The sequence below is a fragment of the Strigops habroptila genome, chromosome 1 (assembly GCF_004027225.2).
Source record: "Strigops habroptila isolate Jane chromosome 1, bStrHab1.2.pri, whole genome shotgun sequence".
In the NCBI taxonomy this organism is placed as follows: domain Eukaryota; kingdom Metazoa; phylum Chordata; class Aves; order Psittaciformes; family Psittacidae; genus Strigops; species Strigops habroptila.
The window spans coordinates 43,766,792-43,779,039 of NC_044277.2; positions in this window are offsets into that span (position 1 = coordinate 43,766,792).

Below are 12,248 nucleotides of genomic sequence, written 5' to 3' on the forward strand. Positions count from 1 at the left end.
ACTAACAGTGAAGATTTAAAGACTAAGCAAAGAGTTCCGAATTACTGAGATCAAACGAATAGGGAATGATTGAAGATAAATGGAAAGGTTGCCTTTAGTTTCAGAGAAAATACACATTTTTACCTCCTTTTTTTGACATAATGGGATATGCTTTCTTGACATTGCAGAACAAGCTGGCAAAGTAGCTGAAAGTAGTTCTCATAAGATCAGCAGAACATGGGCTTGCAAACAGGACTTTATTCTGTGGTACCAGGAAGCATTTGACAGAATAGTCACATAAAATGGGCTGTTTGGGAACTCTGAAAATGGCATCTGCTCTGCCTTGCTTTTGGCACAGGTAGGACAATGGTTTGCTTACAGGGCCCGTGGTCTTGAGCTACACTGACATACGAAAAATAAAAGCTAATTTAATACCTGTTGTATTGAGCATAACTGGCAGCATTTGCGTAGCTGGGGCCCGCATGGGAGAAGGTCGTGAGTTACCCTGGGCAGCTAACAGCTTTGAAACTGATGTGAGCAACCCATTGCCTGCCAAAACTTCAACGTCAAAAGAGCACATGGTGCCTCTGTTCAAATACATTTCAGAAAAAGCAGCAGCCGCAAAGGGCAGGGGACACATCAGGAGATGCTTTCAGGCAGGTGCACAGAGGAGTCACAAGAAAGAACATGTTTTGGAGAATAGAGGTGACCCATGTCAGAGTGGGGACAACCTCAAGGGATTGCAGCCTGAGGCGACCCATGCCATGGCAGGGGCACCCCTCAGGGACCATGGCTGTGGGTGGCCCTCACTGGAGCAGGGGAGAAACAAGCAACGAGCAGCAGAAAGGAACCGTTAGGCACAGGACCTGCCTGTGGGCTCAGTTAAGGAGGGACTCAGTACAATCCACAGAAAAAACAAGGTGAGATGACACTAATAAGAAGAGAGCAGAGATGTTTGCCCTAAGATAAGCCTGGGAAAGGAGAAGTGGATTACTAAAGTATTTGTTTTCTCAGTTATGTCGCCTGCCCCCAACACCTGAATTAGAAGATGGTATTAATTGGCAGTAAATAAATCTAGTGAAAATTCTACCAGTTGACACTGTTTTGCCCATAACACCTGTGTCTTTTCAGCTGTAGTTGTTGAAATAGAAAAGATCTAGTGAAATGGTCTGTCAAGCTTGACTTATAAATTTACAATGGATGATGGAGAACCCACCACAACTCTTGACGCTTCAGAACATCTTTACCATTTATCAGTTTCCTGTCCCTGTCATTGTTAGAAACATACATTTTAAAATGCTCAGTTTAGCTTTTGACCAACAGATTTTGTTATACCTTCAACAAATAGAGTGAGCTATTAATAATCCATGTTCAAGTCACTTTAACTACCTTCAATATTTAGATGCTATGAACCTTCGGAGTCTTTTATCTTCAGCTTTTCTAGTGTTTGAATCATTCTGCAGTTACTTGGCCATACCTTACTAGGTTTTCAGTGTTATTCATTTGTTACAGGCACCTGAATTGGTGGGGTTTAGTAGCAGATGCACAAAAGCCAAAGAAAGAGGTAATATTATGTCTACATTTCAATATAAATCTAGACAAGGTTATCTATTGCCAACAAAAGATACGCTAATTTGTTAAAGTCAGTCAATTAAATTTGGTGATTACACATGGAAGGTAACACACTTTTAATACAGCCTTTGTGTCTGACAATTTTACTTTGGACCAATATTTGTTCTGTTAATTTGATATGCTATCACTCAGTTTTCATGGAGAAAAATACACATTTCTTTTCTTAGACAGTGTAGGTACACAAACAGTGGTGAAGCCACAGTTTCCTGAAAGTCCAGTTACATTTTTCAAAGTTCAGTATGATTCTCAGAAAGGATAAATTAAAAATAAGGTTAATTATGTATCAAAGTGCAACATGCATTTAAAGCTGAATATTGGGAAAATTTAGCCAGGCAAATATTTGAAATAAAATGTAAAGAATTATCATTTTCTTCCCAGAATAACTTCTCCACTTTTTTTTCATAAACTATCTATATGAAGTATGTATAGATCATAGAATCATAGAATACTAAGGTTGGAAAGGACCTTAAGATCATCTAGTTCCAGCCCCCCTGCCATGGGCAGGGACACCTTGCACTAAACCATGTGGTCCAAGGCTCTGTCCAACCTGGCCTTGAACACCACCAGGGATGGAGCATCCACAACCTCCCTGGGCAACCCATTCCAGTGCTTCACCACCCTCACTGTAAAGAACTTCTTCCTTATATCTAATCTAAACTTCCCCTGTTTAAGTTTGAAGTCATTACCCCTTGTCCTACCACTACAGTCCCTAAGGAAGAGTCCTTCCCCAGCGTCCTTATAGACCCCCTTCAGATACTGGCAGGCTGCTATGAGGTCTCCACACAGCCTTCTCTTCTCCAGGCTGAACAGCCCCAGCTTTCTCAGCCTGTCTTCATATGGGAGGTGCAAAGATCACTAAAGAACGCAAAAGAATGCATAAAATCTAATAGTCTATTAGATCATCTCTCACCTTTTGAATATTTCTTGACAATGTCAGAACTCCATCAGAGTAACTTCTGATTTCAAGTTATTTTTATCTTGAAGTCCTAATTCCAAATGTCTTAATAAACTTGGTGCAAGCCAAAGCTGCATTCCTTGACGTGGACTAGAGTAAAACAGGTGATTAGCCAAACAAAAGGTTGCTTTATTTAGCTGCACCTCCACTTAAATAACTTCCTGGAGTCCGGTCACCTTTCTCAAAGCAATGACAAGACCTCAAAAGGAGTGATAAATCATTGAGAACACTTGCCTCATTCAGCACTGTGTTTCAGGAGAGGCTTCAGCCTGAAAGTTCTGTGTCCGTTTGCTACTTTGGAACAAGTTTTATTGGAATTTACAGATCCATGAACTGTGGATTGATTTTCACTTTTACCAATGAAATCCTATGCAAATGCATTTTTTACAATCATTAGTCAGGCTTACTTCTCTTGGATATAGCATACACTGTTTTCAAACGAATCATTTTTACCAGAAATATCACCTGGGCTCTACCCAAAGTTACTTCTTAAGCATACCAAAAATACCTTGAAATCTGGCTCATCAAATATCCTCATCAGATGTTTTCAGAGGCCAAAGTTTGACTTGGCCAAGGTTTGACTTTTTTGCAAGCCAAGATTTCCTTTCAATGAAAAAAGTTATAGGTGAAGTTGATGCATGATTCCAGTACGGAATTGGGATGTGGTCAGACTATGCATCCAACAGCATACCGCTGCATTTAATTTAGGTGTAAATCTTGGTCACCAAGATGGAGTGATCAGGTAATACCTAGGACAGCAACTCGTTTGCCATACATAACTTGAATAAGAGAGTCCTGAGGAAAGCCAGAGATGGTATGAACAGGATGTTCATCAATGGAAGCTTCCTTTCTTGTTTCTCTCTGAATGTTCTTTCAGCAGAAAGTTGTGGGACCATGCTTTCACACAGCTCATATAAGCCAAGAATAAGAAGTATTATGTTAGGAATTGTGAGACTGTATAAATAGGTTTGTTTTTTGTTTTGGGGGTTCCACCCTTCCCTCCAGTTTTGTAATTGAGAAGCAAAGAGCAAAAGGAGATTTTTTTTTTTACAAGGGCATGTAGTGACAGGATGGCTTTAAGCTGACAGATGGGAGATTTAAATTAGACATTAGTAAAAAAATCTTCACTATGACGGTGGTGAGACACTGGAACAGGTTGCTCAAAGAAATTGTGGGTGCCCCATCCCTGGAAGTGTTCAAGTGAGAGTGTTTACACCATAAATGTTCTTACCTAGGGAAAAATCCAATATTGAGATTTTGCAGAAGACAATGAAAATTTCAAAGTGTTTCGTAAATACTGGAGAAAGGGATTCTTTCTCTACTAGAGCTCTCCATTTTTCTTTCTATCTTCTATGAAATAAATTCTGGCTTTCAGAAGTACAGTTGACTAACACGGCATGTTTAGAGAGAATGAAAGAACCAAATTATACTGGAATAAAGTTCAGGTGGTAGATGTGTAATGCTGAGGCCAACAGTATAAGCAAGCCACATCTGTGAGTCCCTCTTGAGAACATAAGTGTGCTAAGCAGCTGAATGAGAAAAACTACTGGGAAGCACAACCATAAGGAGATCATGAATAAAAATTGCAACTATGTTAATCTTATGCTTATAGCTTCTCAACAAAGCACAGTAGCAAAAGACAGAAGGAAGTGTACGTCCTTAAGATCAAAAGGATAAAATAATTCTTTGCAGACTCAGGGTTACCGTATTATTGCCTGAGATTTTCAGCCTAAAAGTGTGTCTATAGTGCACATGCTGTGAGTCTGATATGCCCAGAATCCATCAAATTTACTTATGACCAAGGTATGCCTGTAAAATTGATGCTTCTCAAGTCCTTGTATGCTTTATGCTTGTGCCTTCGCACATCACCTATGCAACTCACATACGGGAAATAAAGCCTATATACATCTTGATGGACACATTGGCTGCATCTACGATTGTAAATTAAGAAGAATCCACGACCTTTTCCAGCATTTATACATGATCATGCCTACCAATAGGCTAAAGGAATATCTTCTGCTGAGGTTCTGGCCTGTGCCAAGGAGCATCGTTCCAGGAAAGTCCCGAGGCTTCCTCTGGCAGCTGGTGCTGGAGCTCACAAGCATTTCCAGGCACAGGTAACTTCATAGTTTACACAGTGCCAGCATGGCCTGCTGACCAGCAAGAAATCTGGGGCAAGGTCCTCCTATCTACTAGGGTAATACTTCTCAACAGAAAAAGACTTTGGCAGGTATGCTCTGTGACTAGGATGTAACTTACATGCATACCACACCAGAATGCATATGTAATTAACAAGTAATGGTGATAAACATAACCTGCATACTTTGGGACAGTTTATGGGCTTATGATGGGTAATGCAGCTGCATTCCCAGTTCCTCCAGTGTGAATACTGTGGATTCATGCACCTTCTAGTGGGAGGATGAGTATAAAGTATGTAAATAACTCTGAGGGTACAAGGAGGCAGAAAATTATATAGTAATAATTTTAAAATATAATAAAATATTATTGTGTAAAACTGAGTACTTTATTAATAAAACCCTATCGTTCCATCAGTAATAAAAGTACTTCTCCATGCCATCAATCTTCAATATAAGAAAATCCACATGTATAAACCCCCTGCTCTTCAACAACATTTAGCATCAAGCAACAGAAGGGTTATTTTTGAGGCACATATAACGAGTGTTTACTTTTCTAAATGTCTGATTTGCATTTATTTCTTTTCCACTCCTGCATCTACTGAAGCTGAGACCTGTCCTGCTTGGTAGAATGATAGAGCATTTATTTTCTGCACAGCTCCTTGGCAAAGTGACAGGGGCACCACTGCACCAGGCTGATAGCAGCAGCTGCAGTGTGTCTTTTGCTGCACTTTGCCTGGATGCTCAAATCTGGGGTTCTTCTGCATATGCATGTCAGTTCCAAACTAACCTCAATCTACCCTAAGCAAAAAACATCAAAACATAAAATAATGCTAGCGAGTTTCTTTCTTTTCTGTGTATGTGCTTTGAATACGACTGTCCCTGAAACAAGAGTTTTTACTTCATACACTTGGAATCCTTCTGCAAGAGGAGGCATGAAAACATGTAGTAATGTTAGAGAAAATAGTTTTGTGCTCATTGACAAGTGACAGAGATCTTTATGCAGGTAAAACAAACATTAAATTGATCTAAAATCCTATATTTGTGAACTAGTACCCATTTACTCTTTCTAACACTGGAGCAAATAACTACAAGCTGCATAGCCACAGAAAATCAGACAAAAAAAACCCCTAAATTCTGCAAAATGTGTGGTTAATGAAGAAAATACAGCTAATTTTAATCCACTCTTTGTGACAGGTGAATTAGTCCTTGGAAATTATTTTTGTGCAGTGTCTGAAGGGCATTTAATCTCTTAGGCTTTCCAGTTTTTAGACTATACAGACACTATGCTCTTTATTACTTTATTTTTTCACTCTAGTTAGTATTTCAGTTCATTTTCTGCTATTCAGTAGGGACCCCTCTTTTTGTTTCAGGACTAGCCTTAGCTTGATAAAAACATATGCTGTGTCAAAGTACTGTTTTGTTCATAATTCATCTTTATGATCTTAATGTCAAAGTTCATCTCTTGTATATTGCATATTATTAATTTTGAAGATCTTTAAATCCATTTGATCTTTGATATTTTTAGAAACTTTTAATAATGGTTGGAAGGTATTTTAATATTTAGTTTTAAATTACTTTATGGGCTTGGGTTGTCCAGAGGGTTTTCTTGTGTTTCTTTTTCAGTCCAACCAAAATGTTGAAGAAGCAAGTCAATTCTACCGCAGAGAAGTGATAAGCATAGCTACAGGACAACTTCTAATAATGCTTCCTCTTCATGAGCACTTCTTTCCTTGAGGAAAGGTAGCACACAGAAAGTGGTAAGCTATAGTACAAGCATGTAAGGCTGAAATCAGTAAGGCCAAGCACAAAATTAGGTCTGACCAGTGAAGGACATTAAAAACAACAAAAAAAGTCACTGTTGAAACCCAGAAATCAGCAGTAAGAGGAACACCAAAATGCAAGCTAGTCAGCTACTTTATGGTGAGGGAAAGCCATCCCTAAAAATGTCAACTATAAACAGATAATTAACACAATTGGTACCAGAGATAAAAGGGTACTAACTCAGCCTTGAATAGATTAGAAAGCATTTGTATGAGTGATATGCTTTAAAATGACATGGGCATAATGGCCTTCATTGGTTAGTACTTGAAGGGGGGGCTGATTCAGTCACAGGGCCATCAGGAGTTATCTTCCAGAACTGGTGAAAATGGGTGATGCAAGGAAGATTGGGGATGGATGAACATCATAACCACCTAGATTTCAAAAGAGGAAGAGCTAGGGAATTAGTATCACCAGCTTCATTTCACTCTCTGGAAAAATGCTAGCACAAGTTAATGGTTTATAGGCACAGCCAGAGATAAAGTAAATGAGTTACGGTCAACATGAATTTTTCAAGAAGATGCTGGGTCAACCCAGTCAAACCTCCTTCCATGAGAGAGTAACAGGCACCGGGGACTGAGGAGGAGTAGACTTCACATCTTCATTTGAGTAAAGCTTCTAGCACTACTTCCATGACATTTTCATAAGCAAGCTGGAAAAACATGGTCTAGACAAAACTGTTACCCACTTAGACAGAAGTGGGTGGAAAATCGTTCTCACACAGTCATAGCAGCAACCACAGCAGAGTCAGTTCTGGCACAGCTCCAGTTCCTTCCAGCATTTTAGTTAATGAGATGGGTGACGGGACAGCAAGTTCTGAGCAGAAGGATGGGCTCGATGACCTTTTAAGGCCCCTTCCAACAGGAGTTATCCTGTGATACTGTGGTCCTGTTTTTCTGATGATACCTACTTGGGAAATACTGTCAGCTTACTGACATATAAGACTGGAATTTAAGATGACCTGGACAAGTTCAAGTTATGATTGAAAAGCTTGGGATAACACTCAGCACTGATAAATAGACTATTCTACGCTTAGAAATAATTACTCAAATACAGGATGGGGAAGAAGCAGCTAGAAGCAGTTTTACTGGGAAGGATGTAGGGGTTATTAGCACCAATGTGAACAAGAGTCAGAAAGGTCATGGTCAAACCAGACTCTGTTCTGGGACACAGAAGCACAATTTTAGGCTCTAAAAGGCATGCAAAGCAGTCCTGCATCTCTGCTTGCCCTCAGCTGAGATAATGTATTCACTCTCGGGAACTGAACAGCAAAAAGGATTTGAACTAACTGGAGAGAGTCCGCAGAAGATCAATAAAAATGATAAGAGACTGGAAAACATTACCTATAAAGAAAGGCTGAATATTAGGGTTGTTTAGCTTAAACAATGGAAAACCAAGAGAGACAAATTAACAGCCTAACTATCTAATAGACTGCTGGAAAGAGGAAAGAAAAAGGTTATTTTCAGTGTCTGTGAAGCATAGATAAGACTGAATGGTCTTAAGCAGCAGCAAGAAAGATTTGGGTTAAACATTAGGATAAGCTCTGTAATTCTAAGAACAGTGAGGCACTGGAACAAACAACTGTCTTGGTGAGTGAAGGCCCTGCAGGGTGGGTGAGGCAGGCCACTGTCAGCAGGAATACAAGCCTACAGGGGACAGAGGGGACAAGCTGGCCTTGATTTCTGGTAATCCTATTTTTCAGATTCTATAATCTACTAATAAAATCAGCCTTCTTTTCGCAGCACCAGAAATATCCTAATATTTAATCCTGATTTAAGCATATTTCATAGCCCAATTTCCTCTCTCTCCTTTGGTAGTACTTATATATATATGTAAAAAAATATATATATAAAAAAATATATAAAAATATATCTATATATATTTTTTAAGCATGTCACAATCATCGGGTGCGAGAGAGAAGAACCCCTTGTGACTGACACCTCACACATATTTCTTTCTATTCCTCCCAAGCACTATTTCATTTTCTGCCTGTCTATAAATCCTTTTATATTAAATATTGAAGTACCATTGGCACTAGGTACATATCATTCCTCCTTTCTGTCACCTGCACACTTCATAAAGATCTTGATATTATTTCTCTGAAAATTTAGAAGATGCGGAATAGAGGAGTTCTGTTCCTCAGTTCCAGTAATACTGTACTAAGTCCCTTGAATCATGCGGCTGTTTTCACCGCCCTTTGATTTTAAAGGAACCAGAAAGACAAATGCAGATTTCCCCCACCCAGATTAATAAATTCTAGGTAGTGTTGACATATTTAACTGAAATAGGTGACACTGAATGTATTTCTAGATTACTTTTGAACTGTCCTACGCAGCAAAGAACATAAATCAGACTTGTCTGGCAAAGCAAGCAAGGACTTTTAGAACCAGGAAACTAAAACAAGGATTTGAAAATCCTGTTTTAGAAAACCAAACCAAAGACCCTTAATTTGAAAACTACTGAGCATACAGTAACTTTTAAATTTGCTAACCAGAAATACTGTGAAATACCTTCAAAGAGCCATTTTTAAGAAACTAGCCAGCAAATTTTGTAATTTGTCTCTCAGGGGTCAGTGTTGGGACCGATCCCGTTCAACATCATTGTTGGCTACGTGGACACTGGGATAGAGTGCACCCTCAGCAAGTTTGCCAATGACACCAAGCTGTGTGGTTCGGTTGGTATGTTGGAGGGAGGGGATGCCATCCAGAGGAACCTTGACACGCTTGTGAGGTGGGCCAGTGCTAACCTCATGAAGTTCAAGCAGGCCAAGTGCAAGGACCCACTTCTGGGTCAGGGCAATCCCAGGCACTGCTACAGGTTGGGCGGAGAAGAGATTCAGAGCAGCCCTGCAGAGAAGGACTTGGGGGTGCTGGTTGATGAGAAGCTTAACATGAGCCAGCTTCAGCGTGCGCTTGCAGCCCAGAAAGCCAACCGTATCCTGGGCTGCATCAAAAGAAGCGTGACCAGCAGGTCAAAGGAGGTGATCCTGCCCCTCTACTCTGCTCTCATGAGACCTCACTTGGAGTATTGTGTACAGCTCTGGTGTCCTCAACAGAAAAAGGACATGGAGCTGTTGGAGCAAGTCCAGAGGAGGCCACAAGGATGATAAGGGGGCTTAAGCACCTCCCGTATGAAGACGGGCTGAGAAAGTTGGGGCTGTTCAGCCTGGAGAAGAGAAGCTGAGTGGAGACCTCATAGCAGCCTTCCAGTACCTGAAGGGGGCCTACAAGGATGCTGGAGAGTGACTCTTCCTTAGGGACTGTAGTGGTAGGACAAGGGGTAATGGGTTTAAGCTAAAACAGGGGAAGTTCAAGTTAGATATAAGGAAGAAGTTCTTTACTGTGAGGGTGGTGAGGCACTGGAGCAGGTTGCCCAAAGAAGTGGTAAATGTTCCATCCCTGGCAGTGTTCAAGGCCAGGCTGGACAAAGCCTTGGACCACATGGTCTAGTGTGAGGCGTCCCTGCCCATGGCAGGGCATATGGAACTAAATTATCTTAAGTTCCTTTCCAAACCTAACAATTCTATGATTCTCTGACTTCATACTTCCAACTAGCTGTGGATCATAGAATCATAGAATCATAGAATAGAATCATAGAATCATAGAATAGTAAGGGTTGGAAAGGACCTTAAGATCATCTAGTTCCAACCCCCCTGCCATGGGCAGGGACACCTTGCACTAAACCATGTGGTCCAAGGCTCTGTCCTACCTGGCCTTGAACACCGCCAGGGATGGAGCATCCACAACCTCCCTGGGCAATCCATTCCAGTGCTTCACCACCCTCACTGTAAAGAACTTCTTCCTTATATCTAACCAAAACTTCTCCTGGTTAAGTTTGAAGCCATTACCCCTTGTCCTACCACTACAGTCCCTAAGGAAGAGTCCCTCCCCAGCATCCTTATAGACCCCCTTCAGATACTGGCAGGCTGCTATGAGGTCTCCACACAGCCTTCTCTTCTCCAGGCTGAACAGCCCCAACTTTCTCAGCCTGTCTTCATATGGGAGGTGCTCCAGCCCCCTTATCATCCTCGTGGCCCTCCTCTGGACTCGCTCCAACACCTCCATGTCCTTTTTATGTTGAGGACACCAGAACTGTACGCAGTACTCCAAGTGAGGTCTCACGAGAGCAGAGTAGAGGGGCAGGATCACCTCCTTTGACCTGCTGGTCACGCTTCTTTTGATGCAGCCCAGGATACGGTTGGCTTTCTGGGCTGCAAGCGCACTCTGCTGGCTCATGTTAAGCTTCTCATCAACCAACAGCCCCAAGTCCTTCTCTGCAGGGCTGCTCTGAATCTCTTCTCTGCCCAACCTGTAGCAGTGCCTGGGATTGCCCCGACCCAGGTGTAGGACTTTACACTTGGCTTGGTTAAACTTCATAAGGTTGGCATCGGCCCACCTCACAAGCGTGTCAAGGTCCCTCTGGATGGCATCCCTTCCCTCCAGCGTATCAACCGAACCACACAGCTTGGTGTCATCGGCAAAATTGCTGAGGGCGCGCACTCAATCCCACTGTCCATGTCGCCGTCAAAGATGTTGAACAGGACCGGTCCCAACACCGATCCCTAAGGGACACCACTCATTACAGGTTTCCAACTGGACATCGAGCCATTTACCACAACTCTTTGCGTGCGGCCATCGAGCCAGTTCTTTATCCACCGAGTGGTCCATCTATCAAATTGATGTCTCTCCAATTTAGAGACAAGGATCTGTTTTTTTTATTAAATATTGACATTTCTCTCCCCATTTAGAGCTACAAAAGATTTCCCTATATTTGCAATTCTATATAGATGCTTAAATTAAAAAAAAAATTGGCAGGATCACTTGTTCCAAAACCATAACTAAATTTCTTTTTCACTAGTCTTATGCTGACTGCCTCCTTATCCATGCTCCTTTTCAACAACAGACTATCTGTGTTGGCTAACACTCTGAGGACATTTATTTGGACTTGTTGAACTGTAAATGCTCACTGTTGGATGTATTCCAGGACTATGGTCTATTCTGGCTGCTATGGGTCAGCTCCTGCTCACACTCATTAAAAATTCTGAGGTTTGGACTTTTCCATTCAATAACCTAAAGGAAGTCATGGAATGTATGTTACGATTATTGCATTTTCACAGCTAATTTTATTCTTTTCCCCAAAGACTCCATCCCATTCTGCACAAAGCATAAGTAAACGAGTGAAGGGTGAGACACCATGTACGCCATCTCTCCACCATTGCCCAAATTCCTTTAAAAGCCAGAAATGCACACAGCAGTAGCAAAGATTCTGCACAATGGATGTTGGACTGAAAGCTCATGATCAGGGGACATGAAAAAGTGGTTTGCAGGATGAATCTGAGCAGTTGGGAAAGAACCAGAAGCAAATAAGACTCTTTACCAAGACTAAGTATTAAAAACCCCAAACAATCCAAGCAACAGGCATCTCCTTCTTTATATCAATATCAACAGTCATTTTTCTTTGAGCAACCTGGTCTAGTGGAAGGTGTCCCTGCCCATGGCAGGTGGTTGGAACTAGATGATCTTTAAGGTCCCTTACAACCCAAACCATTCTATGATTCTATGATACTATGATTCATTCACTCAATATAGCATGATTTCTTCTTAATAGAAGTCAATTATCCAATCTATTCAGCTTATTTTCAGGTGTGTTTATTCTATGCAGGATCCTAAACTGCTCTGCCCTGGTGGTACATGCATGAGGATGCTTAGAGATACTGGACGAAAGCT